At 39.9% G+C, this 27,438-nt stretch overlaps 1 protein-coding gene across 3 annotated transcripts in view; it reads right to left on the reverse strand.

Moving 5' to 3' along the window:
- Positions 1 to 27,438, reverse strand: part of Pak3 (p21 (RAC1) activated kinase 3) — a 271,931-nt gene that overhangs the window by 219,757 nt on the left and 24,736 nt on the right. For all 3 annotated transcript variants that reach the window (XM_076562616.1, XM_006970288.4, XM_015991944.3), the window contains exon 2: positions 1,407 to 1,501. The gene's annotated coding sequence lies outside the window, so the exon portion shown is untranslated. The remainder of the gene's footprint in view (positions 1 to 1,406; positions 1,502 to 27,438) is intronic.

Here is a 27,438-nt window from a genome sequence, read left to right on the forward strand (position 1 = left end):
CTCAGCCCTAAGTGGGACATCTGTAGTAAACTTTACTCTCAAAGCTCAGGGTCAGTTAGTAGAAGAGGGGCCAGAATGATTGTAAGAGGCAGAGGTGGTAGATTACTTCAAGAAGAGTGTTTTCTGCACACAACATGGTGGATGCACATATGAAATCACAATATTTACGGCAGCATGCACAAGACCTCCATAAGCTCAAGTCAAACAAAATCCCAACATGAAGGAGGGGAAGCAGTCAAGAAGTCCCACCCATAGCCACAGAGCTATTGCCATTTGATGGCTTCTGGGAGAGAAGGAGAGTCAGTTTTCTCTAATAGTATATCCTCTAGTATATTGATGACACTCCAGAGGAAGACATCCCAGAGTAGTTGGCCAATACAAATTGGACTTGATGGGATTTTTAAATGAGAAAGAGACAAAGAGAGAACATGAAGTTGGGTAGATAGGGAGGTAGGGGTGGATCTGGGAGAAATTGTGGGAGGAGTAAATTTGTTCAAAATACATTGTAAACAATTCTCAATGAAAGAACAAAAATATCAAAAAGATTCATAGCCCCACTCCAAGTTACAACAAAGAATACACTGTCCAATTCAAACCTTGATGAATAGTAAGTTGGCTCATGATAAGCCAGTAAACTGATAGCTTTTCAATCTTTTTTTTTCTTTGGGGGGCATTTAGGATACTGACAAAATACTTTAAAAAAAGACAAGAGGATAAAGAATCCCAGCACTGCTCATCAAGCCAACAAAGAAAGTTCATCTCACAATAGTATGTGTAATCGTATGTGCCATGATCTAAATACCTATCAGTATCAGGTTGGTGAGACAAAGTATGAAACAACTGCAAACAATAACACTGTATTTTGGAAATAAAGTAAAACTGTGTGTTCTGACAAGAAAAGATGTTTCCAAAATGTGTTAAGTGTGTGTGTGTGTGTGGGGGGGGTGATCCTAGAGCTCTTTATATATTCATCAAACTAGCCGAATATATCTAGTTGGGTGCCAGAATGATATATGGACTTTTACTTTCAGTGTACACTATTGACCTTTATAACAAACCCATAATGTCTTTGTAATTAGAAAAATAATACTCATATTTCCATTGTACAAGACAAACAAGCAAAACCTCCTTCTTAGATTTTCCTTATCCATCTTGTCTTTTATAACACTGTCATATGTTGGATTCAATAATGCATTTGCGAATTTTCTCCTATGACTTTCCCATGAATGAACTGAAATAAAACAACAATGTCTTAACCAAACTATAATATAGCTCAATGGAGTGGCAATTTATTAAAGAATTTTACCCACAGCATAGGTGGCAACCAGTAGAAAGGTCTCCAGAGAAGGACCACGGGGCTTTTCCAACTTCATTAATAATTTAAATGATATATAAAATGTACTTACCACGTCTGAAGATGACTCAAAGCTGGCAGAGTATCAGATACGTTGAAGAACAAAATTGAGATTCAGAGTGAACTAAGATGGGCTGAGATACCAGGCTAAAATTAAAAAAGGTGAAATTTAAATAAGATAAAGAAAAATTACTCAACAAAAACCTTAAAAATCCATTTTATGACACCGGGAGAAAGGACAGTGTCTCAAAAGCAGCTCACATACAAACTGACCAAGCAACCAAGAAAGGTTTATGGTTTGACTGGACCCACAAGCATAATTTGAGTCAACAGTTCAATGAAGGTAGCATATTTAGCTGGTAAAGTGCCAGAGTACCATTTTAGGATGTATTAACTAAAGTACTATTTCTAGGTCTGAAACATGCTTGTTGTCCTACAGCCTAACATTCCTCTCTAGTATGTCTTGTTCAATTCTAAACAGCACATTTTTAGAGGGTCACTGAAAAAAAATGTAACACCTCCCAAGAAGAGACAGAAGATTGAGGAAAAAACAAAAACACAGCCCATAGCAGAAAAAGGTTTGGAAGAGACTTAGAGACTGTGAAGCAGGATGGTTATATACAGTGCACTCACTTGCCTTCAAATCTCTACTGCTTTCATTTGATACCCCCTTTTCTTGGGTGACTTGGGCGAAAAGACCACTGCCACCCGGTGGCGGCAAAAAGGCAGATTGCACAATAAGCCAGTCAGAAAGCTTTTCTGACCTTGAGAAAGTCTTGCTGGAAGCTGGGCCGGCTGATAAGGCGAGAGGATTTCAAATCCTAGCTGCATGAACTGATACCGGGGAAGAATTGTCCTAATGAGGTCTCTTTCAGCCACAAGGGACTACATTTCTTTTCCCAAGTCACTGTGATATGATTCCTTTCTGTGTGCCCCCTACTGTACAATGAACCCATACTCTGCAGTCCACAGAGTGTTAAATTCACTTCTGCAACACAAACTTCTAGGTACTCTCTGAAATGACAAGCACACGTCTGACTTGGGGACAGAGTCCTTGCTGTTCTTTCTGCTTATAACATTTTCCCTTGAGGTGCCTACGTGGTTCACTCTATCACCTCCTTCAAGGCTCACCTCAGATCACCTACTCAGTGAGACTTTCTCTGACCACCCATTTGAAATCTATATTGTGCAGTTTTCTTTATACATACATGCTGACAATTCCAATCACTTCACATATTTAATATGATGCAATATTGGTTTTGATGGTTTATTTTGGTTTCTTCTCTCTTTTGGACTGTAAGTTATTTACCTGGGGACATGTAGTCCTCATGTCTGATGTGTGTGTGGGGGCGGGGGGACGTTCATACTCAGCTTCTATCATACTGGCAAACCCATAGGAAGTGCTCAGTAAATATCTGAAGGACTGCCTCCCAAATCCATACTTTTTCTGATCTGATTATCTCAACAACAATCATGTGCTAGTAAAAACATAAAAATTTAGTTGAATAAAAAAAGGAATTTCAATTTTACAGCTGGCTTCCAAACTGATAACAAGAAGTTTAATACTGTGTAAGAAGATTAGAGATGCTTTTGTGTATTTTTCTCCATTTCCTTGATTTGTCATGCAACTATATCACATTACTGATTAACTGATGATAATAATTATAGTAGCTAATATCAACTGAGTGATAACAATATACTAGCATTGTGATAAACACTCTACTTGACTAAGATATTTAGTCCCTATAGTAGTCCTTTGAAGTTGGAACTACTAAAGTTCCTATCTTAAAGACCAGAAAACTGAAAAGAAAGGAGGTATCAAGTCCTGGCCATGGTCACATAATGTCAGACAAATTTCAATGTGTATGTTATTAACCTTTATCATCAATGTAAGATGAAAAACCTGATGATGATGATGATGATGATGATGATGATGATGATGATGATGAAAATAAAGCTAGTGTTGCTAGTCTTAATCATGCATCAGGAGCTATGCTAATTTTCACACACCATCTCATTTAAATCTTGAAATAACCCCAAGACATATACTATTATTATATGACTATTTTTCAATCCTAAACTACCTGTAATGTACTCAGCTACTCACAGCCCCACTTAGCATTTGCCTTGGTTTAATGAGACACATGCTTTGATTCTCTTTCTGCTCAGTAGGCCAGCGAAGCTGGAAAAGCTGTGAATAGCCTCTTAGTACTACTTGAACTTTTCACATCTTGGAGAGTAGGCCTCCAGAACATTTGAGGATTTCAGACCTCAGAATATACTTCTCGCTTGCTTGCTTCCCCGATTCCCCTGCCAATTGCATTCCAAAGTATAGTTGAAATGCAGTTTTCTCCAGGAATCCATCTTTGGCCTTTCTGCCCTGATATCACCCTCCTCTCCTCCCACTGGCTTCTCTCTCTCTCTCTCTCTCTCTCTCTCTCTCTCTCTCTCTCTCTCTCTCTCTCTCTTCAGTTCCAATGAACTACAATCACCCCCAGCTTTGTACTGCTGGCTTTCTTTCCATTCAGCTAGATAGAATACAGCTGAAGAAAGCAGCTGAGTCCTGTGCTCGTTGGAATGTCCAAGTCAACAATTTTCATGTAAATAGTAGATTCTCAGTAATTATTGTGTTGATTTAGTCATAATGTCATAGTTGCACAAATGTTGTTTTTTTCAAGGCACTCTCATACATATTATCTCACCTCAAGCAGACCTGAGAAATAAGAAAAACAGGTCCAATTTTTCTCACGTTGATAGTTAAAGAATAGAGAGCCAGGCAGATTGACTAAGTTGTCTAAAGTCACATATCTGAGAAGTGAGACTAGCTCCGGGGACATTACACCCTGCAGTCTTTATACTAGACCACAATAATTCCACAGAAAGATGCTGCTGGTGCAAACAATGCTAATAACCTTACTATAAAGATTTTGTCTTGATTCATTTATTGGAGCAAAGGCAATACAAATGCCAAGAGGCAATCTCCTCAGTGAAGAAGGGGAAGGAAGGTAAACTCATCTACTCTGGTGAGAAGTGCCTGGAGCTTACCAGCTGAACAGTGATAACTCCGTTACAGTCTGTGTGGAGGGGACTGGAAACTGAATGTTGTCTTCTACACATGGAAACTATTTCAACCTTCAGTATAAAGGAGACCACCTAGCAGACAGTACAGTGAATGTAAAAGAGCACTAGGATGCTGGAAACCTGGGTTCAATATCCAATTCTGCTACAAACTATGGGTGTGACGCTGGGCAGTGGTGGCACACGCCTTTAATCCCAGCACTTGGGAGGCAGAGCCAGGTGGATCTCTGAGTTCGAGGCCAGCCTGGGCTACAAAGTAAGTCCCAGGAAAGGCGCAAAGCTACACAGAGAAACCCTGTTTCGAAAAACCAAAATAAATAAATAAATAAATAAATAAACTATGGGTGTGACAATGGAGAAGGCTCCGAACCTGTCTGATGCTATACTTTCTCTTTAGGAGACTACAAATTGCAAGACCACTCATAGCTTTAGTGTTTCATAAGTTTAGGACACATACATCTATGATTGTAATTTTATGATCCATTGGATCATTCCTGAATTGTAGACAGATTTTCTTTGGTATAGTGCGGAAAATATTTTCAGATATTTAATAGACATGGGAAGGTGAAATGACTTTTCCACCAATATCCAGATGTCAGAGTCCTCTACAAAAAAAAATCTGCTTTTAAAAAATGGGAACATGTAAGCTATTGGTGGTACTACATGCCTGTAATCCCAGGACTTGGGAGGCTGAAGCAGAAGATGAAAAATGCAAGGCTAACCTATGCTACCATTGATACTTGTCTCAAAGCAGGGAGTACCAAAACAAAGCAAGCAGAGAGACTTCAAATAACCTTTGATTTTTAATTTCCCTAAAGAAAAGATCTGGACACATAAGGTTTACTCATCTGTTTACTGCTTTAAATAGTGTAGTACGTTAGTGTAATAAATACCTCCGGGAAAATAGAAAGCCAAGTAGGAAGTTAACAGTCCCAAAATGATATGGCAAGGCCAACAGTTATATAGATGGTATACAGAGGGGCTTCAATGTTCAAATGACCACATTGTCACAGGTTCCATGTGAATTAGAACTTAACATTGCTTGCTCCTATTCTGTAGACTTCATGGATGAAAAGTTAATGACATAGTATCTTGCATATACCAAGTGCACACAATGTATGCTGATGTCAATCAAAACAAATCCTTAAGGCTGAGGAAATGATGCAGTCAGTAAAAGACTTGCAGCACAAGCATAAGGAAAAAGTTCAGATCCCCAGCACCTATGTCAAAAGCTGGTTGTGGTGTAGACTTGTAATACTAGTGCCGGAGAGGTGGAGACAGGAGGATTCCCGAGGCTGGTCAGATGGTCTTGCCAAATCAGTGAACTCCAGTTTTAGTGAGAGCTTGTCTCAAAAAAATAATGTGGAGAATGATAGAGGATGATCATCAACTTCTGGATTCCACATATGTGCATACACACCTCTCATATGCATGAACATGCGCACACATATACCACATACACATACACACATGATACATGATTAACAAACAGGATTTCATCTAGTTTTTTTTTTATTTCACAAAGGTGGAGTTTCCAATAGAAAAAATAAATATCAATATCTGGAAGAAAGACAGGAGAAGAGTGTGCATAATATCTGTTTGGACAGATGTTTGGCAGAGTTCTCCAAAATCCTTGCTAATGAAGAGCAACTGAATATCCCCAATAAAGCCAGATGCATTTCCTATGTAATGGGGTCAATATAATTAGCCTGATACCCATAGCCAAACCCCTAAATTACCCTTACATGGTAGGCCAGAGCCATTACAAGGTATTAGAACTCAATTCTAATTAAACAATAGCTAACTCTGTTGACCCAAGCATAACATGGCAAAGAGAGGGAGGGAAGAAAAATGAATCACAGTGTATTCTCTTTCTAGTAATGTCTAGTCTAGTTTAGGACTTGACAGATTATTTCTCTGGATGCCAGTTTATCCAAATGAGAAGTGAGCATTTCAAACACTTTGGCCATGATCTACAGTATGATCAAACACTACTTCCTGAAATATATATTACTGTATGTCTATATATACATACATAAACTATGTATTAATGAACTATGTATAACTGTAAAATTATACATGGAATATGAAGCAAAATTCATCTTTACTGTGTACAGTACACACTGTTGTTACCTTCCACTTTTGTTGCTTGTTGAAGTTGATTTCCTGGTGAGTAACAATCCCATGTGAAAATGCTGCTATTGACCAAGAGTTGCCAAATCTGCCCCACATCCCAACCTCCTGAGGTCTGTATTAAAATACTAAATATATTTGGTGAAAGAGCATGCTGCAATGGGATCCAGAGACTCGTGCCTGTGAGGCAAACCAGCTACCACTGACTTGCATCTGCATCTCCAACACGTGATTTTCTACTCCTTTCCAAACCTATAGGATCAGCCAGAATTTCGAGTACAATAAATCATGAATCTACACACACACACACACACACACACACACACACACACACACACACACACACACACACACACATTTTTAAACCAAGGACCAGCTGTGAATTGCCATAAAGACCTCTCAGAACCAGAGGCAAATGACATCAACAACAATTACTGTTATGCCAGTCTTACCAGCGTAAGAGCTTTCCATTCATTATCTAACTGAAGTCTTCATGACAACCTCATTTCATAGGTGAGGAAACTGAGTCTGAGAGCACTTCAGTAATTTGCTGGAAGGGAGACAGGGAAGATAAGACAGGGGTGGGAGTGCAATATTTTTCCATGATTGGATTATGAACCTACTGTTTTTCTTCCATACTGCATCCTCCCATATCCCTCCCAGGAACATATTTAGAGGCTTTGGATCTGCCCAAAGAGGTCTATGTTATTCTGAGTTTACACTCAAATTGCACAATCATCCCAGGTAAAGATCAGTCATAAAACAGCAATACTTATCTATGCCATTCATTGAGGATTTTTGTTTCTATGGAATATGTGAGTCTACATTTACACCTTCAGTTATACTGTAAATGTGGAGGAGCAGAGAAAAACAGTCTCAATGAGCAGAAACAGCTTACCCAAACCCCCACAGTAGGATACAGCCAAGCTGCCACAGTGTGACTCCCTTCTGGCAGGGCCTAATACTGCACTTGGGTGGGCTTTCTAAAGAGCTCCTAGCTTCCCCTTATTCTAAGCCTAGCTCCCTTTAAGGCAGAAGAGATAGCTTGCTTTCTGCCTTCCTCCACAGAGGATTTACACCACCAATTTCAGAAATGCATGAGCTCTTCTTATACACTGCCTGAGGGACAGGTTGCCCCGACCTCAAGGAGGCTGTGCTGAGGACTGGCTACATTTCTATTTCTGTCCTGCAATTTGTAAAAAAGCTCTGCACTATGCTTTAAAGAAAAAAAATCATAGATTTCTTGATAAAGGGAAAAGGCTCCATCACTCCCACAAAGGCAAAATGCCACCAGCCACTAGCAAAGCAGCCCATGGAAGTCTCTGTGGAGCAAAATGCTTTGAGCCCACAGTTGAGCTATGTGGTGTGGTAGACTAAATGACAGAAGAAGCTGGAGGGATATAATTGTCCCCCAATTTGTCTCCTCAGCAGAAGCCCCCCCCCCATTGAGACTATCTCCTCTGTTTTTTGCCACAGACAAGGGTGTTTTTTATAGTGTGTATATGATTATGTCATGAATGACTAGTTATTTATTAAACACTGTGTCAGTTCTAACATTTTTCTTTATCCCTTCCCCTTCACTATGTAGATCTTTTTCTTTTCTTTCCCCTCTTCAGCAAACCTCCCATTCACCCATTACCACAAACATGTGCTTGCGCACGCACGCACGCGCACACGCGCGCACACACACACACACACACACACACACGATAAAAATAAAAGCAGAAATTAGCCTTAGCATTCCTATCTATAAAGTGAATAAGCTGAGTCAGAAGGTCTACTGTTAGGTTCATTCACTACTTCTAGGATTCTGTTCAAATATGCAGTGAAAGACCCAAGCGTTGTCTGTGAAATGGCATTTCAGGTACAGTTCATTAACAGTAAACTAATTTCAAATTGTACGTGTGAGTGCATGAGTGCATATCCATCTCTCTCTCTCTCTCTCTCTCTCTCTCTCTCTCTCTCTCTCTCTCTCTCTCTCTCTCTCTCGGAGGGGATTGAGATAGGGTCTCTAGACAGTGTTTCCTCCAAATCTAACTGTGACTGAGAATGATCTTGAACTTGTAATCCTCCTGCTTCGGCCTCCCAAGTACTGGGATTACCTGTACAGGCTTGCACTACCAAGCCCAGTTTTTTGGTGCTGGGGTGAAATCCAAGAGCTTATGCACGGTATGCAAACACTGTACTGAGTTACATCTCTATCCTCAAACAGTTGGGTTTTGTTGCTGATGGGAGTTGAGTTGTTTGTTAAGAGGGAAATAATTTTTGCCCAGGAGCATTCTGCCATCCTCACAAAGACCTCCACTGCCTTTTCTCATTATTGGTGCAGTTTTCATTCTCTTTATTGGCAGCCAGGGCCATAAATACTGGCTAGGCAGTTACCTATTCTCCATGTGTCAATTTCTCTCTCCATGTGAACGTGGTGAGTGCAATCCAGCCTTGTAATAACCGAGGTTTCAACACCACAGCGTTCAAGCTAGTGCTGTTCTCACCTCAGTGGAAGCATTCGATTTGACATCAAGAAAATCCAAAGGGGTGTTAAATTTGCTTTGCGGCTGCACCTCCCTTTCAGTTTGTCAAAACTAGCTCAAGATTGGATGCTTTTATAGATTTTAAAATCATGAATGGATAAAATACCTCAGGTTCTTAATCTGTATTGTCAATCACCCAAGTGTCTCCTTCCCTAGTGGCATTGCTAATGAGATCGCTGTTTGCTGTTGCTTGCCTACATAGCCCATGCCCCTGTTTCACCTGCTTCCTACTGCTTCGTTCAAGAGGATGAGATGGATCTGGAGGGTTGGGGATGCTTCAAGGATGTTTTGAACAACAACAAAAAAAATGAGAGGAAATGAAGCATATTCTCTTTCTTCTGCAGTAATTCAGAGTGATTCACATCAACCTGCCTGTGTCTGAATTCAAGTCACTCTATCTCCCTGGACTGAGCGTGCTCACAGTCAAATAGTGATGATTTTAGTTGCATAAGGTCACTATGGAGACTAAGTGAGTAAAGAGCCTAGAGCAAATGTCAGTACGTGTGAATATCTCAATAACGGCCGATTATGCTGATTATGGTTCTTCCTGGCTAAACTGGCCTTTAAGCTTTCTGTTTCAAATGACTATATTCTGGTTATCTCTTTTTACTGAGGGATCTGAAATCACACTAGACACAGGGCTGAAATTATGTAAATCTTAAAGCCCCTGGTTGAGAAGGAGTTGATTGAAACTGTCTGTTTTCCTGTTTATGTACTTACTCAGCAAATATTTATTGGCTACTCATTGCATGCCAGGTACCATATTAGGTGATGAGAACATAATGGTGGCCAAAGTCCTTAGTTAATAGATTCAGCACTCTAGAAAGGAAGACAGTCGAGAAATATAATGAACCAGACATGGATCAAGTTGGTGACATTAAGAGATAGAACATGTGGCTAGGGTTAGAGAACACAGTGAGAGGGAAAGTGAAAGGAGAGGAGTCTGCAGAAAAAGGCAGGGAACAGACCATTCCAGCTTTGCAGTGTGCCTTTATCCTAAGACTATTGGGATGCAAATTGGATTTGAAACAAGGAATCAATATACTCAACGTTTCAAATGTTTGTTAAAGCCTACAGTGATTGTTATTCGGAGTTGAGATTGTCCAGAAGACTGTTATACTCTGATGTAAAGATGCTCCCTCTTCAAATTGAAAACAACAGTGTTGCGGTAGTCTCTTATAGTCAGTGCTAAATCACATTTAAGTCCTGCCTAGGGCATTCATTCAAAGGATCATAAGCAGCAGTCTGGACCGTGTGCACCCACATTCTTCTCACTTGAGCATTTCTTGTCACTGGAATACATGTATCATCAAAGCATTTTGTACCCCATTATTTTACCTCCTCCCCAGAAGGAAGTAACTGTGGATAAAGCAACTGTGGATGGAAGGGACAGGACTTCATTCTGGTAGAGCAATGGGCAATGGAAGACAGAAGTAACTCAGGCTTTAGCCAGGACCATTGTGTGTGCCCATGAGTATGTATATTTGCATGGGCTTTCCCAAGTAAGGTTCAAGGCAATACACACAGGGACACTTTTATGTAGGGACAAAATTTCTTCTGCAGTTCTCAGGCTTAGAGCCAAGAAATTCAGAATGTCTGTACCCATCTGCACAATCTTATGTAAGTCAGTATGTGTCTGTGATATAAATGGCACACCCATAGCTGTGGTTCCCTGAACATCCATCCATTGCAAGCTGAAAGCAAGAGCGGACACGATTAGGAGGCCATTGCACTGGTGAAGGCTGAGGAAATGGAGAAGAGTGGCCAAAATAGGAACCTATTTTGAAGTTAAGTCAACAGGATTGCCTGGGGTCTAGGATGTGATGTGAAAGGGAATAAAAGAAACTGAGGAGAACAATGGGGAGTTTGAGCCAAGAAAGCAGGTGAGTAGAATGCATTTGTAAAAAATTCCTTCACAAGTCCTGCTATGAGCAAGCAATGATTTATGCTGTCCATTTAAGTAGCCAGCTGAGTAATCTCTGTGTCTTGAGCTCCTTCTTCTTTTTCTTTTTTTTTTTTATTTTACAACACCATTCAGTTCCACATAATAGCCACAGATTCCCCTGCTCTCCCCCTCCTGCCCCCCTCCTCCTCCCCCCAGCCCACCCCCCATTCCCACCTCCTCCAGATCAAGGTCTCCCCCGAGGACCGGGATCAACCTGGTAGACTCAGTCCAGGCAGGTCCAGCCCCCCCCCCTCCCCACCCCCCCCCCCCCCCCGTCACAGACCGAGCCAAGTGTCCCTGCATAAGTCCCAGGATTCAAACAGCCGACTCATGCAACGAGCCCAGGACCTGGCACCACCGCACAGCTGCCTCCCAAACAGATCAAGCCAAATGACTGTCTCACCCATTCAGAGGGCCTGATCCAGTTGGGGGCCCCTCATCCTTTGGTTCATAGTTCATGTGCTTCCATTCATTTGGTTATTTGTCACTGTGCTTTATCCAACCTTGGCTTCAACAATTCTCGCTCATATAAACCCTCCTCTTTCTCACTAATTAGACTCCTAGCACTCCACCAAGGGCCCAGCCGTGGATGTCTGCATCCAGATTCCTCAGTCCTTGGATGAGGTTTATGGCACAACTATCAGGGTGTTTGGCCATCCCATCACCAGAGTAGTAGGTCAGTCCCGGCCGTCTCTCGACCATTGCCAGCAGTCTTTTGCGGGGGTATCTTTGTGGATCTCCATGGGCCTCCCTAGCTCTCTGCTTCCTCCCCTTCTCATGTGGTCTTCATTTACCATGGCCTCCTATTCCTTGTTCTCCCTCTCTTTTCTTGATCCAGCTAGGATCACCCGCTCTCTTTCCCTCGACCCTCGCCCTTCATTGCTCCCACTCATGTCCAGGCTGTTCATGTAGATCTCATCCATTTCTCCATGTTTTTCTTAAGCTCCTTCTTCTTAAGACAGCTATTCCTCACTAAGGATCTCAAAACATTTATCCAGGAGGCCCAGGAGAAATTAGTAATTCTTGATATTTAGATACTTATCTTTGCCTCAGAAGGCTTCTTCCGGTTCCTATTTGACTCAAGGAAAAATAATGATTTCAGCTTGTTCCAATCTGTTTCTCCAGGTTTCTTATCAACAGCATTCTGATACTTTTCCCTGTCTCTTTCAGTTTCTCATCTTTTCCAAATATCCCTTCCTGGGTTGCTTTTTTATCAGAACCCCAAAGTCTTCCTCCATAGGGAATGTACTTTCATTCAAGGACAAGGATGTTCCATGGACCAGTTCCAAGCAGCCCAGAATCCCATGACTTCACCACATCCCTCTCCGCCATAAAAGAAAAAAGGTACTTGGGGCAAGAAGCAGAGCCAAGTAAGCCGAGAAAATGAGCCAAGTGCTGAGAAATTAAAGAAAGCAGTGCTGACGAAGGGGGAAAAAAGAATTAATCAGGAACTCCTAAGGTCATTGTGATCGCTTTGATTGCATTAGCATGTGGTAGCAGAAGTCTACAGATTGATTAATACTTCCACAGAAGAGAACAAAAGTACCCTAGTAGCAAGGCTATCCAGAGCTGCATCTTCCTTAGAGAGAATCCATGCTGACAGGTGCCAGGCCCTCCTTACTCCTGGGCTAGACACATTTCCTGTAACTCACTACTTCCTGGATAGGGATCATATGGGCAAGGCCCTTAGCACCTTTAACAAATTTAAATCTGCCTCCTATATATGGTGCCCCTGAGTCACTTTAGATCATTCACCTCACCACCTCCAAGTATCCTATTTAGATGGCCTGGGACAAGCTTTAGAGGGAGAGATCGCTTCTGGCAACCTGCATGAGTCTTTGGAGCCTGTCCTTGCCCCATGTGTCCTGGCTGTGACTCACACTTCCTGTAACTCCTTATACCTGCTTATTCCCCTGCCTGTATTGCCAGAGGAGGAAAGCAATTATCCTTTCCAGTGATGCCTTACGGACTCTGTATGTATAAGATGCCATGCTGTGGTGGCCTTGTCTCATCCCTGCTAGCCAGAGAGAGAGAGAGAGACAGAGACAGAGACAGAGACAGAGACTGAGAGACAGAGACTGAAACAGACAGAGACAGAGAGACAGAGACTGAGACTGAGAGAAAAAGACCTAGAGACAGACAGAGACTGAGACCGAAAGATGGAGACATACACAGAGACACACACAGAGAGGACTGTCTCCTGCAGACAAACATAGGATAGGAAACACCAATTAAAACCAGATCCCAATGTCTCCAGTTCCACCTATGTACCAGTGAATAGCATAAGTGCTTTCATTGCTGCTGTGTCAAGTGAGGTCACCATTTCACAGCTTAAAGAAACATAGCCCTGGGACTGGAGAAATGGCTCAGAGGTTAAGAGCATTGGCTGCTCTTCCAGAGGTCCTGAGTTCAAGTCCAAGGAACCACATAGTGGCTCAAAACCATCTATAATGAGATCTGGTGCCCTCTTCTGAGCTGCAGGCATACATAATAAATAAATAAATCTTAAAAAAAAAAAGAAAGCCCTGAGAGATTTAGGCACTTGATCTAGAACACAAAGCTAGAAATGAGGGAAGCCAGGATTTGAACCCAAATATATTTAACTTCAGTGCAACTGCCTACAACCAGCTGAATATACCTCATAAAACAAGAAGCATCCCTCTATTTCCAATAACTTTCTTCCCTATAGACAGAGGAACTCCATCCATCTCTAAAAATGTTGAGATGCTTGCCAAAACATTGACTCCAGCCCTGATCTCTGTTTTGCTTTCTATTAAATGACACTTTTGTATTCATGTACCTTATTGACTCACCTTACACACTACCACCTTATTTTGGGTCCCATCCAGTCTGCTCTTGATTTGCCTCTTTCTGCCAGCACCAGGCCATTTGTCAGTCTCCCAACGTTAGAACCATCCCTAACTCCTCTCTGTCTAACCAACAGGGTAGGGTGATTTCCTCTTTATAGTGTCTCTTACATTTACCCTTTCTGCCATTTCAATTTTTTCCAATACATCTTTTGCCTTAAACACTACACAAATTAACTGTCCAACAGTTGCCATGGGTCAGACATCCCAGGCTACAAATCTCATCAGAAGCTGTATTAGTAAAATATAAAAGTGTTGTCAAAGAAGTTCCATAACCCTTCACTCCAATTCCCCAAATTTTAACATTCTGTTTACTTTCCTTCACTCTTTCTCCCTGCCTAAACATATTCTTACATAGACATTATATCTTCTTCTAAACCATTTGAGAATAAGATGAAGGTCATTTTTCTTTATCCCTAGACACTTTGTATAATACATATGAAGACGTTTTTGTTTATTGCCACAAGACAATGATTGGAATCAATAAAAATATTCATATCATATTTCTATGTAATCTAAATGCATTTTTCAAATTTAACTAATTAACCCAACAATAAAAAAATTATCTAGTATAGGAGTCAAGCATGAATGAATCCTAGAGTTGAGTTTGAATGTCACTTTAGTCCTCTTTTAAAAGTGGAACTTCTCAGTTTTTCTTATCTTTGATGACCTTGACATTTTCAAAGAATACACTATCCTCTGATTCCAGCTATAATTTTCAGTGTCACAGAAGACAGAAAAGCAGAATATCATCTGACTTCCCATCTTCAGAGTTACAGAATTTGAAAGGGCCTAAATTTAGTCTTATTCTACTGGGCCTCAAACACCTCCCCAAAGTTCTGTCTTATCTCTGACTCAACATTATTAAATTACTTCACATTTTCCACTTAATTCTATGACCACCCAATGACAATTGCTTTTGTATAATCACCTCCAGTCTGAGTATAAGTGGACCCTACCAAAATTATGAGAAATAAATTTAATTGTTACATTATATGAAAAAGGGCCATTTCAGAAATATAGAAATTAAACATTTGAATCTATCTTCTGGGTATGAATGTAAGCTTTAGTTTAAATAAAGATTTGTGACAAGGGATAAGGGGTGTGCATAATCAAGCAATGTCAGTAGAGTGAATTTCTAATACCAGGCATGATTTTACTCCTGTTGTATAGGACTTAAGTCCAATTAGACATTTATTACTAAGATATGAGTGCAACTATTGCACTTTTAGGGATATTCTTTTAGGCATTTTCTGGTCATTGTTGTTGTTTGTAGGCCTCACAGCTCGGTAGTCTTATGGTTCCTTCCCTTCCTTAGCAGCTTGCATAGCACCTTCTGTTTCTATAAAAAGTCAGACTTCAGGAAGGAGACTTTCAGTTCAGATCCAGCTTAAATCTTCCAAGTGCTATGGCCAAAGTATGAGGTATATTAAGCAATAAGGACTTACCTTCAAACTGTGGGAAGCATCCAAGTGGAGCAACAGTAGCTTATATTATTTTGGGAGTCTCTTGGACTATAATGATTAAAAACTCAAAAGGAAGTTATGTTGAGTTACACCATTAAATTTACTGGTTCACACAAATAATGGGCCATTGCTTTGAAATGGGTTTGTTATTAGAAGGTGTAATAATGGCAATGACACAAAGGATGTCCCATCAGTATCATAATCAAATGATTTGAGTCAAGAAGGAAAATATACAACAGGTATTGTCTACTATCAAACTTCAGCCATCACTTCACATGCTGTTGAAATTTTAATTGTGCTGATTTTATATCTAAATTCAATGTAAATTTGTCTTGGTTTTATAGATATTGACATTATCATGAATTTATCCTACTTTTCTATTTGTACACAGAGGATTAGAACATAATATAATAACATATAAAGACTCAAAACTTTGTCATAATTAAATAATGTATGAGCCCTGAAAAAAGTTAATGAACAATCTAGCAATACTGACAAAGATAGAAAAGATACAAATTACCAATATCTGAATAAAACTTTCAGTACAGGCCTTGTAAACAACATGAGAACAATAAGAAAGTGGTACTAATGATCCCATATGTGGTGATATTTTAATTGTGCTGAAATGTGATTTTTATTTGTATGTTAATAAATAAATTTTGCCTGGAGATCAGAGGTCACATAGCGAGATCACATAGGGAGCCATGAGCAGAAGTCAGGTGGTTGTAGCACACACCCTTAATCCAATCACGTGGCAGGCAGAGTATTTGTGTGGTCAAGGACACAGCCAAGTGTGGTGACATGAGCCTTTAATCCCAGTACCAACCATAGAGACCTGGAGGTCTGTACAGACAGGCAGTGACGAGGAAGTCATGTGGCCGGGCTTAGAGCCAATGAGAAGGCAGAACAGAAAGGCAATAAAAACACAAATCAGACAGGAAGAAGCTTTCTCTGGGGAAGCCACAGGCCGGCGAGGTGGTAAGATAAGGTAGTTGTGGCTCTTGGCTAGTTCTCTGATCTCTTTGGCTATTACCTTTGTATTTGGCTCTGTGTTTCTTATTTAATAAGACTGTTTAGAAATTCATCGACACCTATACATACTAATTTTACAATATAGAAGAAACAGACCATTCCATGAAATGTACCAACTACCACAATTCAGCAAATATGGACTAGATCATTTAAATATACCCATATCTTTTAAGGAATGGAATTTCTTATTTTACACTTCCCTTTCAAGATTCCCAAGACTAGAAGTTGTCATTTGTTTGCTTGTCTGTTTGTTTTGAGATTTGGTCTTGCTGCACAGCTCAGGGTGGGCCTCCAACTTCTGATCCTCCTGTCTAACCGTCCAAATACTAGAATTACAAGTGTGTGCCACCCATCTAGTCTGCCAGGGTTTTCCATGAAAATTATCTCAAAATTTTTGAAAAAGAATCTACACTACTTTACTAAATCATTTTTTAAATATAATTGGGAGAACACTTTCTACCACCCTTTATAAGACTAGTATTCATCTAACACCAAAATCAAGTAATGATAGTACAAAGAGCAAAAGAAAGAAAAAAAGGAAGGAAGGAAAGAAGGATAGAAAGAAACAAATTACAAAGCAATATCCTGACAGGTGGTGGAGGCACACGCCTTTAATCCCAGCATTCAGGAGGCAGAGGCAGGCAGATCTCTGTGAGTTCCTGGACAACCAGACACCCCGTCTTGAAAAATAAAAACAAAAAAAGCAATATCCTTTATGCATATGGATTAAAAATGTTCAACAACATATTAGCAAAACATGACTCAAAACTAGTTTGCAAGAATTATACATCATAACCAACTAAACTAAGATTTATTCCACACATAGAAAGCTGACTTATATGTCAAAAATAGTTTTTACAACCCACCATGTCAAAAGGTTAAATTAAAAAAATATATCCTATCAATTTATGCAAGAAAATATTTGAAACAATCATTCATGATAAGACAAAAGAGAAGATGTTTTCCTTTCAGGAAGGTAGGAATAGAGAGCTTCCCTGAGTTGAATAAAAAAAAAATGAACTAACAAAAATGCATAAACCTCAACAACAACAATAACAAGAATAAAATCAGTTGGTACATTGGACCTGACTGAAAATAAAACAGTATTATGTAACTTGACCAATTGGGATTTATTTCAGGAAATCAAAGTTGGTTTAATATGTGAAAATTTATTAATACAATATACCACTTCAGTAGGCTAGAGACAAAACCATGTGGTTATTTCAATAGCCAAAATTAAAAAGCCATAAACAAAATCTGATAACCTACCAGTGCTTCATGACAAAACATTCAATAAGCTGTGGGTAGAATGGAATTTCCTTGGCATTGCTATGCTAGCTAGATTTAGTCAACTTGATACAAACTAGAGTCATTTGGGAAGAGGGAACCTTAACTGAGAGATGATTCCATCAGATTGGAATGTGAGCATGACTGTGGAGGCATTTTCTTAATTAATGATTGATATTGAAGGGCCAGCCAACTCTGGGAAGTGTCACCACTGGGCAGATGGTCCTCAGTTGTATAAAAATCTAGCTGAGTGAGCCACAGAGAGCTAGCCAGTAAACAGCATTCCTGTGTGGTTCCTGCATTGGCTCCTGCCCTGATTTCCCTCAATGATGGGCTGTGATCAGGAAGGGAAGTCAAGTAAACTGATCATGCTGCTTTGTCACAGCAACAGAGACCTAACTGGAATAATTGTCAAAAATAGCCTGACACTCAACGTAGATTGAAGTGCCCCAAGCAGAAAAGAAATTTAAATACACCTAGCCTAGCAAACGTCTTAGATAGGTGACACACAGAACTGCAGAAGATATGTTGCTTCTGCTCTGACTTCATGGCTAACTGGAATCTGTGACTCACTTCAGTAATGCTGCTCAGCATCATGAGAAATTATCACACTGTGTTTTGCCAGCTCAAGGAAAGGTGAAAACTAAAAATAGAATGTACATTTTGTGCTGAATGTTTATTACTTTTGTAAAATCATAATGCCAACTGTAAGACATTGTTGAAAGGCATTTGTACTTAATAGTCCAAGACTGAAAGCTTTCCTACCTTGGCTAATTCTATTCAACACTGTATTGGAAGTTCTATCTGTGGCAATTAAGCAAGATATGGAAGTCTAAGTAAAGAAAAAAAATTAAATTAAAGATTAATTCCATTTATAGTAGACAAAAGTAATAAAACCACTAGGGATAAATGTAACTGTAAGTGCCAAATATATCATAGAACAGGGGATCAGGGGGAGAAGGGTAGTCTTCCAAGGAAGGAGAAAGAGAATACAGTACTATAAGGAATAAAGGAGAAATTAGAGCAGGAAGGTTAAATGGGGAGAGGGATAGGAGAGCAGGCTAGAGGAGCAAATATGGAGAGGGACAACTAAAGTTCTATAGAAGCTTCCTAAAATAATGCATATAAAAAAGAAGTTGAAATGGAGTTACCATATAGTAGAGGAGACAATACTTCAACTAGATATCACAGACCATAAACTCCCACGGGTGATTGCAAATACTATACCTCCCCATAACTTGACATTAAGATTCCATTGCTGAAGACACCAAATACTTACTGAATCGTTGCTCACCTAGAAGCTTCTTGCCTACTGACTAGCGTTCACAGTACTGGGGGATACTATACACACTACTAGAGGAGAAAAGTAGTCATCAATCTCATCCAGCTGAGAATCCTGTGACCTACAATAGAGACCTCCAGCAAGATGTGCCCATTGGTGCAATAGAGGCAGAAATTTTATAGGAGTAACCAACCACTTTTAAACTGGATTTAAGTCCTTTTCCATGAGATGAAACCCATACCTGACCCTGCTAAAGGGGCCAAAAATCTGAGATTAGATAGGTCATGAGCCCTAAGGGAAACCTACTACTATTGATCTGATCAATTAATATAACAATAAAATGACTACTAATGACATACTGCTGTACCAATAGATAAGTGCATCACTCAACAGAGAAGATTTTTCTCGTAGTAGATGGAAATTAGCACAGAGACCCAGAATCAGACAATGTACAGCATGTGAGGGACTTTAGAGTACTCCACCCTAAATGGTATGTCTTTATCATTCCCCACCCCTCAAGGCTAGGGGATCTACATGAAAAGGTGACAGAAAGATTTATTTTATTTAAAAGGGTTTTTTTTTTCCATTTTATATATCAACCACAGTTCCTCTCCCTCCCCTCCTTCTGCTTAACCTGCACCTTGCCCCTACCCCACCCCTCCTCCCACGAAAAGTCAATGCCATCTGGCATATCAAGTTGAGGCAGGACTAAGCCCCTCTCCCCTGTATTGAGGCTGAGCAAGGTATTCTTCCATAGGGAATGGGCTCCAAAAATCCAGTTCATGCACTGGGGATAAATCCTGGTCCCACTGACAGTAGCACCACATACTGCCCAAACCACACAACTGTCAGCCACATTCAGAGGGCCTAGTTCGGTCCATGCAGGTTCCCCAGCTGTCAGTCCAGAGTCAGTGAGCTCCAACTAGCTTGGGTCAGCTGTCTCTGTGGGTTTCCCCATCATGATCTTGACCCTTTTGTTCATATAATCCCTCCTCCCTGTCTTTGACTGGACTCCAGTAACTCCCCTCGTTGCTTAGCAGTGGATCTCTCTCTGCATCTGCTTCCATCAGTTAGTGGATGAAGGTTCTATGATGAGAAGTAGGGGTAGTCATCAATCTGACTGGGAGTGCAAACTTGTACAACCACTTTGGAAATCAATATGGCAGTTTCTCAGAAAACTGGCAATCAATCTACCTCATGATCCAGCAATACCAATCTTGGGTACATACCCAAACAATGCTCAACCACACCACAAGGACACTTGCTCAACTATGCTTATAGCAGCATTATTTGTAATACCCGGAACCTGGAAACAACCTAGATGCCTCTCAACCAAAGAATGGTTAAAAAAAAAAATGTTACACATTTACACAATGGAAGCAGAAAGATTCTTAAGAGCCAGAAGTAGTGAATGACTTCAAGGAAACAGCATTTTCCAGATACAACAGGAATAATATACATAAAATCTTAGCGACTGTGGCAGCATGCACAAGACCTGCACAAGTTCAAGCCATACAAAACTCCAGCATAGGGAAGGGGAAATGGACACAATGTCCTACCCCTAACCAAGAAGCTATTCGCAATACGTGTCTGCTGGGGAAGGAGAATGGGTTTTCTTCACTCCAGGGTGGGCCTCAGGCTCAGAAGTAGTTAGCCAACACAAATTAGACTCCCTTTTTTAAATGCTTTTGTGTTTTGTTTGTTTTTAGGATACTGAAATAATATAAGGTTGGGTAGTTATGGAGGGGGAGGATCCAGGAAGTGATGGTAGAGTGGAACGAATATGATCAAAATATGTTGCATGAAAATTTTCAAAAATATAGAATTAGAATACTTTGGAGATATTGCTGAAAGAAATTAAAAATTATCTGAATACACAGAGAGGTATACTATGATCTCTACACTCATCTGTAGATGCAGTAATAATCCTACTAATGTTCTAGTTGTCTATTTTGTAGAAATTGACAAGATATTCTATGTTTTTATTAAAAAAATTTTTGTGGAGAGGGTGCCTGAACTGGCTTACCCCGGTAATCAAATCAGTGCATACCCTAACTGTCATCAGAGAGCCTTTCTCCAATAACTGATGGAAGGAGATGCAGAGATACACAGCCAAACACCAGGCCAAGCTCTAGGAGTCCAGTTGAGAGGGAAGAGGGATTCTATGAGCAAGGGCATCAAGATCACGACAAGATACTCTTAAATTTTATGTTAGTGCAAGGAAATGCTAACAGTTAAAATAATCTTTTGAAAAGAACAACAAAGTTAGAATGCAAATATTTCCTAATTTTGAAATTTACTTAAATTATAACACTTATGATACTCTAATATTGGTATAAAAGTGTACACAGAACAATAGAATTGAATTAAAATTGAACCTGCAAGTTTATGCTCATTTGATTTTTGACAAGTGTGTCAAGAATAAAAATGGTCATTTCAAAACATTGTCTGGGACAAGTACACATCCACATGAAATAGAATTAAATGGGACTCCTACTTCACAGAACATAAATTAATTAAAATAATATGATGTAAATATAAAAAATATAAAAATAAAATTCTTAGAAGAAAATAGGTATGACTGTTAATGACAATGAATTAATGAATAGTTCCTTAGAGTGACACTAAAAGCATGAGGAAGTAATGAAAATAATAGATAAATTACAGGATATTAATAAAAAATTTGTATTACAGGAAACCATCAAGAAAGTTAAAAGCCCACAGAAAGGGAGAAATATTTTCAGATTGTGCCTGGAATATATAAACAATTTTATTCTTAAAACACAATTAAAGGAAAACTGAGAGGACCGAGATCAGGCCTAAATTTCAGTTTCCTGAGACTGGGCAGGTAGTTTCTGAGGAGGAGCATTGAACAAAGGACAACTAATCACTGGTACCCCTGACCACAGGGACAAGGGAGATAGGACGTACCAAGCCTGGGCCACTGAGCCAGCCCCCACAGTCAATGTGTGCTAGGCCAGCCAGCCTCCACAGCAGCTCAAGGACAAAGCATGGGACTTGTCCAGGCCCGCCCCCAAATGGAAAACTATAACTTGACCAGCCTCTTAACTAGCCCTGGACAATTAGAAGTTAACTAACATGATTGCCACTTGCATAAGCAAATCATATCTAAGATGGGCTAACTTCCTTGGACACTCCCCTTCAGCTGTGCTTAAAAGGAGCTCGCATGTCTCTCTTATGGGTCTGCACCATTTTCCTTTGTATGGGATGGCAGGCCCCAGAATGCTGGAATAATAAATACTCTTGCTGATTGCACACATGGATGGTGGTCTTTTGTCAGACTTCTCTAGGACCCTAACAAAAACAACCCAAATAAATGGATAGACAAAATACAAATGTACGTTTAATGGCATAGTGCTCATCAACAAAAAAGAAATGAAATACTGATCTAGTCTGCCGTGTGGATATATTTTTAAAACATGTGATTAGAGATATTGCTTAGTGGTTAAAAACACATATTGTTCTTGCAGAAGACCTGGATTTGATTCCCAGTACACACATGGTGACTCAAAAAGCATCTTCAGGTATCAGGCAGGCACACTATACTCATGCATACATGCAGGCAAAGCACACCTCAGACAAATCATTTTTTTAAAAGTGAAAAAAGCAAAAACAAACCAAAAACATTTTGTAAAGACAAAGGAGGCTGTCACAGGTAACTATGCACTGCACAGATACATTGGTATAAAATGACCAAAATAGGTAGTTCTGTGAAGGCAGAATGGAACCTTGTGATTGTCTCAGACTAGAGGAGATTGAAAATTGGATGGTGACACCTAAGGGCGGCTGTTTCTTTTGACCATAATGAAAAGGTTCTAAAGCTGGTTGTGGTGATGAATACAAAATCCTGTCAATATAGCAAAAGTCAAGGAATTTTAAACAGGTAAATTATATGAAACATTGGATTGTTGCTAATAGAAGAAATAAAACCATGTATATTTATAGAGGCATGGTCATTTATATAACATACGTCAAGGATGTGAAGCATGATAGTGCACTCCTTTAGCCTCAGCACTCATGAGGCAGAGGCAAGTGGATGATCTCTGTGAATTGCAGGCCAGTCATAGCTACATAGTAAGGTGGTATCTTTTTAAAAATTAAATAACGCATCGGGATGACTGGTGATGTAGTTTGGTGGTAGAGTACCAGCTTAGCATGCATAGGGCCCTGGGTTTAATCCTCTGCACAAGAAAGGAAGAGAGGAAGGAAGGGAAGGAGGGAGAGAGAGAAGGAAGGAGGCAGAGAGGGAAGGAAGAAGGAAGGAGGGAGGGAGGGAGGAAGGGAGGGAGGGAGGGAGGGAGGAAGGCAAGCAGGTAGGCAGGCAGGCTCTTTGATGGAATAAGGTTTAAAAGTTTTCAGGATTCAATGTAATCATGAAAAACAACTATTTCTACATACACGTAATGAACAGGTCAAGAAAACAAATTTAAAACTATGACAATGTTTATAATCACTAAAAATCAATAAATTTACTTAGAAAACTAAAAATATAATTATGGCATGCAGACTAAAAACTAGAAAACAATGATGAAAGAAATCAAAGACGTAAGTAAAATTCAATATATTATACGTGTCAATTCTTCCAAAATTGACACATGTAAAACTTCAATTCTTGTTGACTAAATCCTAGCGAGACTTCTATGGGTATTAGTAATATTTTTCTATAATGTATTTGGAAAGAAAAACAAGCTGAGTTTAGCTAAAACAATCCTTCTTCTGTATTTACCTCCTTCCCCCTCCCTTTCCCATTTCCCAAGATAATAATCTTGTTATATATATGGTTTATAAATATTTTGTCTTTAGTTTAATATTTCCATTCTCATAATGTCTTTTCATAGATCAAAGTTTAAAATTTTTATATGGTGCAACTTGTCAGGTTTTTATTTATGGGTCATGCTTCTGGTTTCATATCTAAGTTCTCTTAACTCCATATATATGTATGTATGTATGTATATGTATATATACACATACATATACATATATATTCATTGAGGTGCTAAGACTGAGAATGAAATGTAGCCTCACATCACTAGGCAAGAATTCTTTCACAAACGTACATCCTCAGTCTGTGTTTGACCTATAATTCTATAACCTATTGTGTGTTAATTTTTGCATGAAGTATGTAGTTTAACTCTGTGTTTTAAGGAAAAGGACGCCATGGTAGGTTATTCAAGTATAAAGCCCTAAAGCCATGAACGTGTCAGCAGTACTAATTGGACTTAATGAATTATTAAAAAGAAGACAAAATGAAGTTGGGAGGAGAATGAGTTGGGATTTGAGAGAGGTGGGGGTGAAATGGGGTTGGATATGATCATATTTCATTATATACACATAGGGAATTCTTGAATAGTTTTTTCATCAAAACAAAAACAAACAAAATAGAGAGGTAAAAGTAATATGGTGGTCAATGAAATTAAATACTCATTAGTTTAAATTAAAATATAATTGTTTTCCCCTTCCTTTCCTCCCTACAACTCTTCCTACATAACCCCCATTCCCTCTCAAAATCAGTTTCCTTCTCCTTAATTTATTGTTATACAAACATATAAAATGCATATATATATATATATATTTGACTTTGAAAGGAAAAAAATCATTCAAAATGGTTCCTTCCATTCTTTTTCCTATATTTGCATATACACATATATATTTTGAAATAATTTAGCATTATATATTTTGTAGCTTTCTTAACTGTATATTATAGACATTCTTTGCCAATAAATATTTACTCTAAAACAGCAGTCTCAACCTATTTAAGATTATATTTGAGTAGATTATGATTTTCCCTCTCCTCTCTCTCTTCCTCCTCTCTCATCCCTTCCCTTTCCCTTTTCCTCTCCTCTCCTTCCCAGTCCCTGTCCCCCTCTCCTTGCTCTCCATCCCTACTTCCTTTTTTTTTTTTGCTCCTTCTTCTTTGGCATACTAAGAGAAGTACATTGACAAGGATAAAGATTTTGAGGGGAAGCAGGGATCTAGAAAGTGGCTATAAAATGATAAGGAGACAATCTGGCAACTAAGAATGAAAAGCTGCTCTTGGCATCAAAAACAGTCTGCTAAGCCAAGTGACAAAATGAATTGCCCCACCCTCCTTTATGTATATGAATGGAACTTAAGCCTTGGGGCCAACAAAGACCATTATTCTGTCCGTTGTGGAGATTCCAGCTGTGGAAAACCATTTCCTATTTAAAGACATATAGTCACCTATTTGACCAATCATTAAAAGCATGAAGCTAGATCCATTTCATGAATCCAAATCACCCTCACTTCTAAAGGAGTCCCAAGATTGCTGAACATAACTGAGTTTGTGGAGTAATACACAATGGATACAGAGGAAATAAGCCACTGAAGTAGATGACTTAGAGTCATTTTCCTGCTCTGCCACTCATTAGCTGCATGCTTTAGGAACGCTGCATAACCTCTTAGTTTCTAGACCACAGGGATAATAAGCATGGTATGGTGAATGCCTGTTATCACAGCCATATTGGGAGGCTGAGGCAGTAGGACTGTTGAGTTCAGAGACAGCCTACATAACCTACTGAGAAACATGGTAAATGGAGCTAATAGGAGTTCCTCTTTTAGAGGATCGTTTTTGAGGATTTCATGAATTACACTGTGCAATGTGCTTATGAGTACTCACTCCTTGGTGTTTGCTTTCATTACTATAAATGACAAATCCTCCTCACAGCTCCACGAAGGAAGTACTGTCATCTTTAATCAAGGAAAGGTGACAAAACTAAGCCTTGGAGAATGCAAACACTGTGGTGAAGTGATCCTTCTAAGATCTTGATCCAAACAGCTTCTCCGTGAAGCTAAGCTGGTCGAGCCCAGAGCTACAGGCTTCTGTCTTTTATAACTCCAAGCTGATTTTCTTATTTTCAAAGTCGGGTTCTGAGGTTCAGCAGAGGAAGAAAAGAGCAAGAAGAGCTAGCAGGCCACTGACTTTGGCCACTGCCACAGATCTGAGGCTAAGAAACATGCCGTGATCCTGAGAAGAGTTTAGGGATATTTCAGTAGGTTTTCATCTCCTTCTTGGGGACTCTACGATTAAAGTCACAAGCTTTCTGACTCATAGGCACTCTGAGCTGTGCCAGAACTGCTTATGTGGGTCTGATTGTCCCCTGTCCTATTTCAAATGCAAACCCATCTCTTAGGCCCGCGTAGCCTTCAGAACCATCAGCCTCGCTGTGGCCAGAAGAGACAGCTGTCTGGAGGCTGGCCCCTTTGTTCGGGAGAAGCTGGTAAATCAGCAGTAATCCCCGATTCACAGTGATAATCAGCTCCCTGTCTGAACAGTCAGGGCTGTGCAAAATAACAAGTGGGGCCGCACCTGTTCTGAGGGTCTGGCACTCGGAAAGCAAGCTGCTATGAATGGCCCAAGGCCCCACACAAGCAGCAGCTGCGGTCTGGAATGGGGCATTGTTAACATAAGAATGGGGCTCAGCCATGCCAGCCAGTCAGCTTGCTAGCCAGCCAACCAGCCAGCCAGCCAGCCAGCCAGCAAGCTAGCTCTCTTCTCCCCTCCTCCCCATCTTGCCGGGAACACCAAATGGGCCACCCTCATTGTAGGCAGACTAGCTTTACCGGTTTCTTTTTACCGGTGCATTAATCAATTTTTATTTGTGGGCGAAAAAGCAGGGTGTTTTTTTTTTTTTTTTTTCAGACAGTGTCCAAGTGGAGGAGGAATCACTATTCTCCATGTTTTCACTCAAAGGCAAGTACCCATGACATACAATTCCAGGAGAAATGATGCATAGAGACTGCAAAGCAAATAGTGACATGTTGTATGCATGCAAAGTAGCCCGTGCGGCTCTTCTCTGGGGCAAATGCAGGCTAGGATGTAGAAAGGTCTCTACCTTCTTGCCTATCTTGGACACCCTGGACCAGCAGGGACTTAGCACTTGTCAGAGATGCAACCTCTGAACTCAGACCCCAGAGTCACTGAATCAGCTATCTGAGTTTTGTAAGGTCTTCCAGTGATTTGTGTGCACACTAACATTTAAGAAGTACTAGGCTAGAAAACAAGGCAAGGGTTTGACCCCTTCTCCTCCTTAAAAGTGCTAAGCTTTCAAACAATAAAAAACAGTCGAATCTTAGTTCCACCCACTACTAGAGGAATCACATAAATCAAGTCACATACTCTCTTTGGAACTGCTTTCTCATTTGTAAAGGAGCTAAATTAATAATAATTATAGGTACAGTAGGAGGCTAAATAATAAAAATGCACATCAATGTGACTAGCACACTCTTTGCTATAGGATCATGTCTCAATAAATGGTTCTCTTATTTTAGTTTTAAGACAAGGTGTAACTACATAGCTCATGCTGACCTGAAACTTGCTGTGTAGCCCAGACTGGCCTTGAACTCACAATCCTCCTGTCTTAGCCTCCCAAATGTTGATGCTACAGATATGTGCTTCTAGGCCAGACAAATTATTATTATCAT

Source organism: Peromyscus maniculatus, chromosome X (genome assembly GCF_049852395.1).
Source record: "Peromyscus maniculatus bairdii isolate BWxNUB_F1_BW_parent chromosome X, HU_Pman_BW_mat_3.1, whole genome shotgun sequence".
NCBI lineage: Eukaryota > Metazoa > Chordata > Mammalia > Rodentia > Cricetidae > Peromyscus > Peromyscus maniculatus.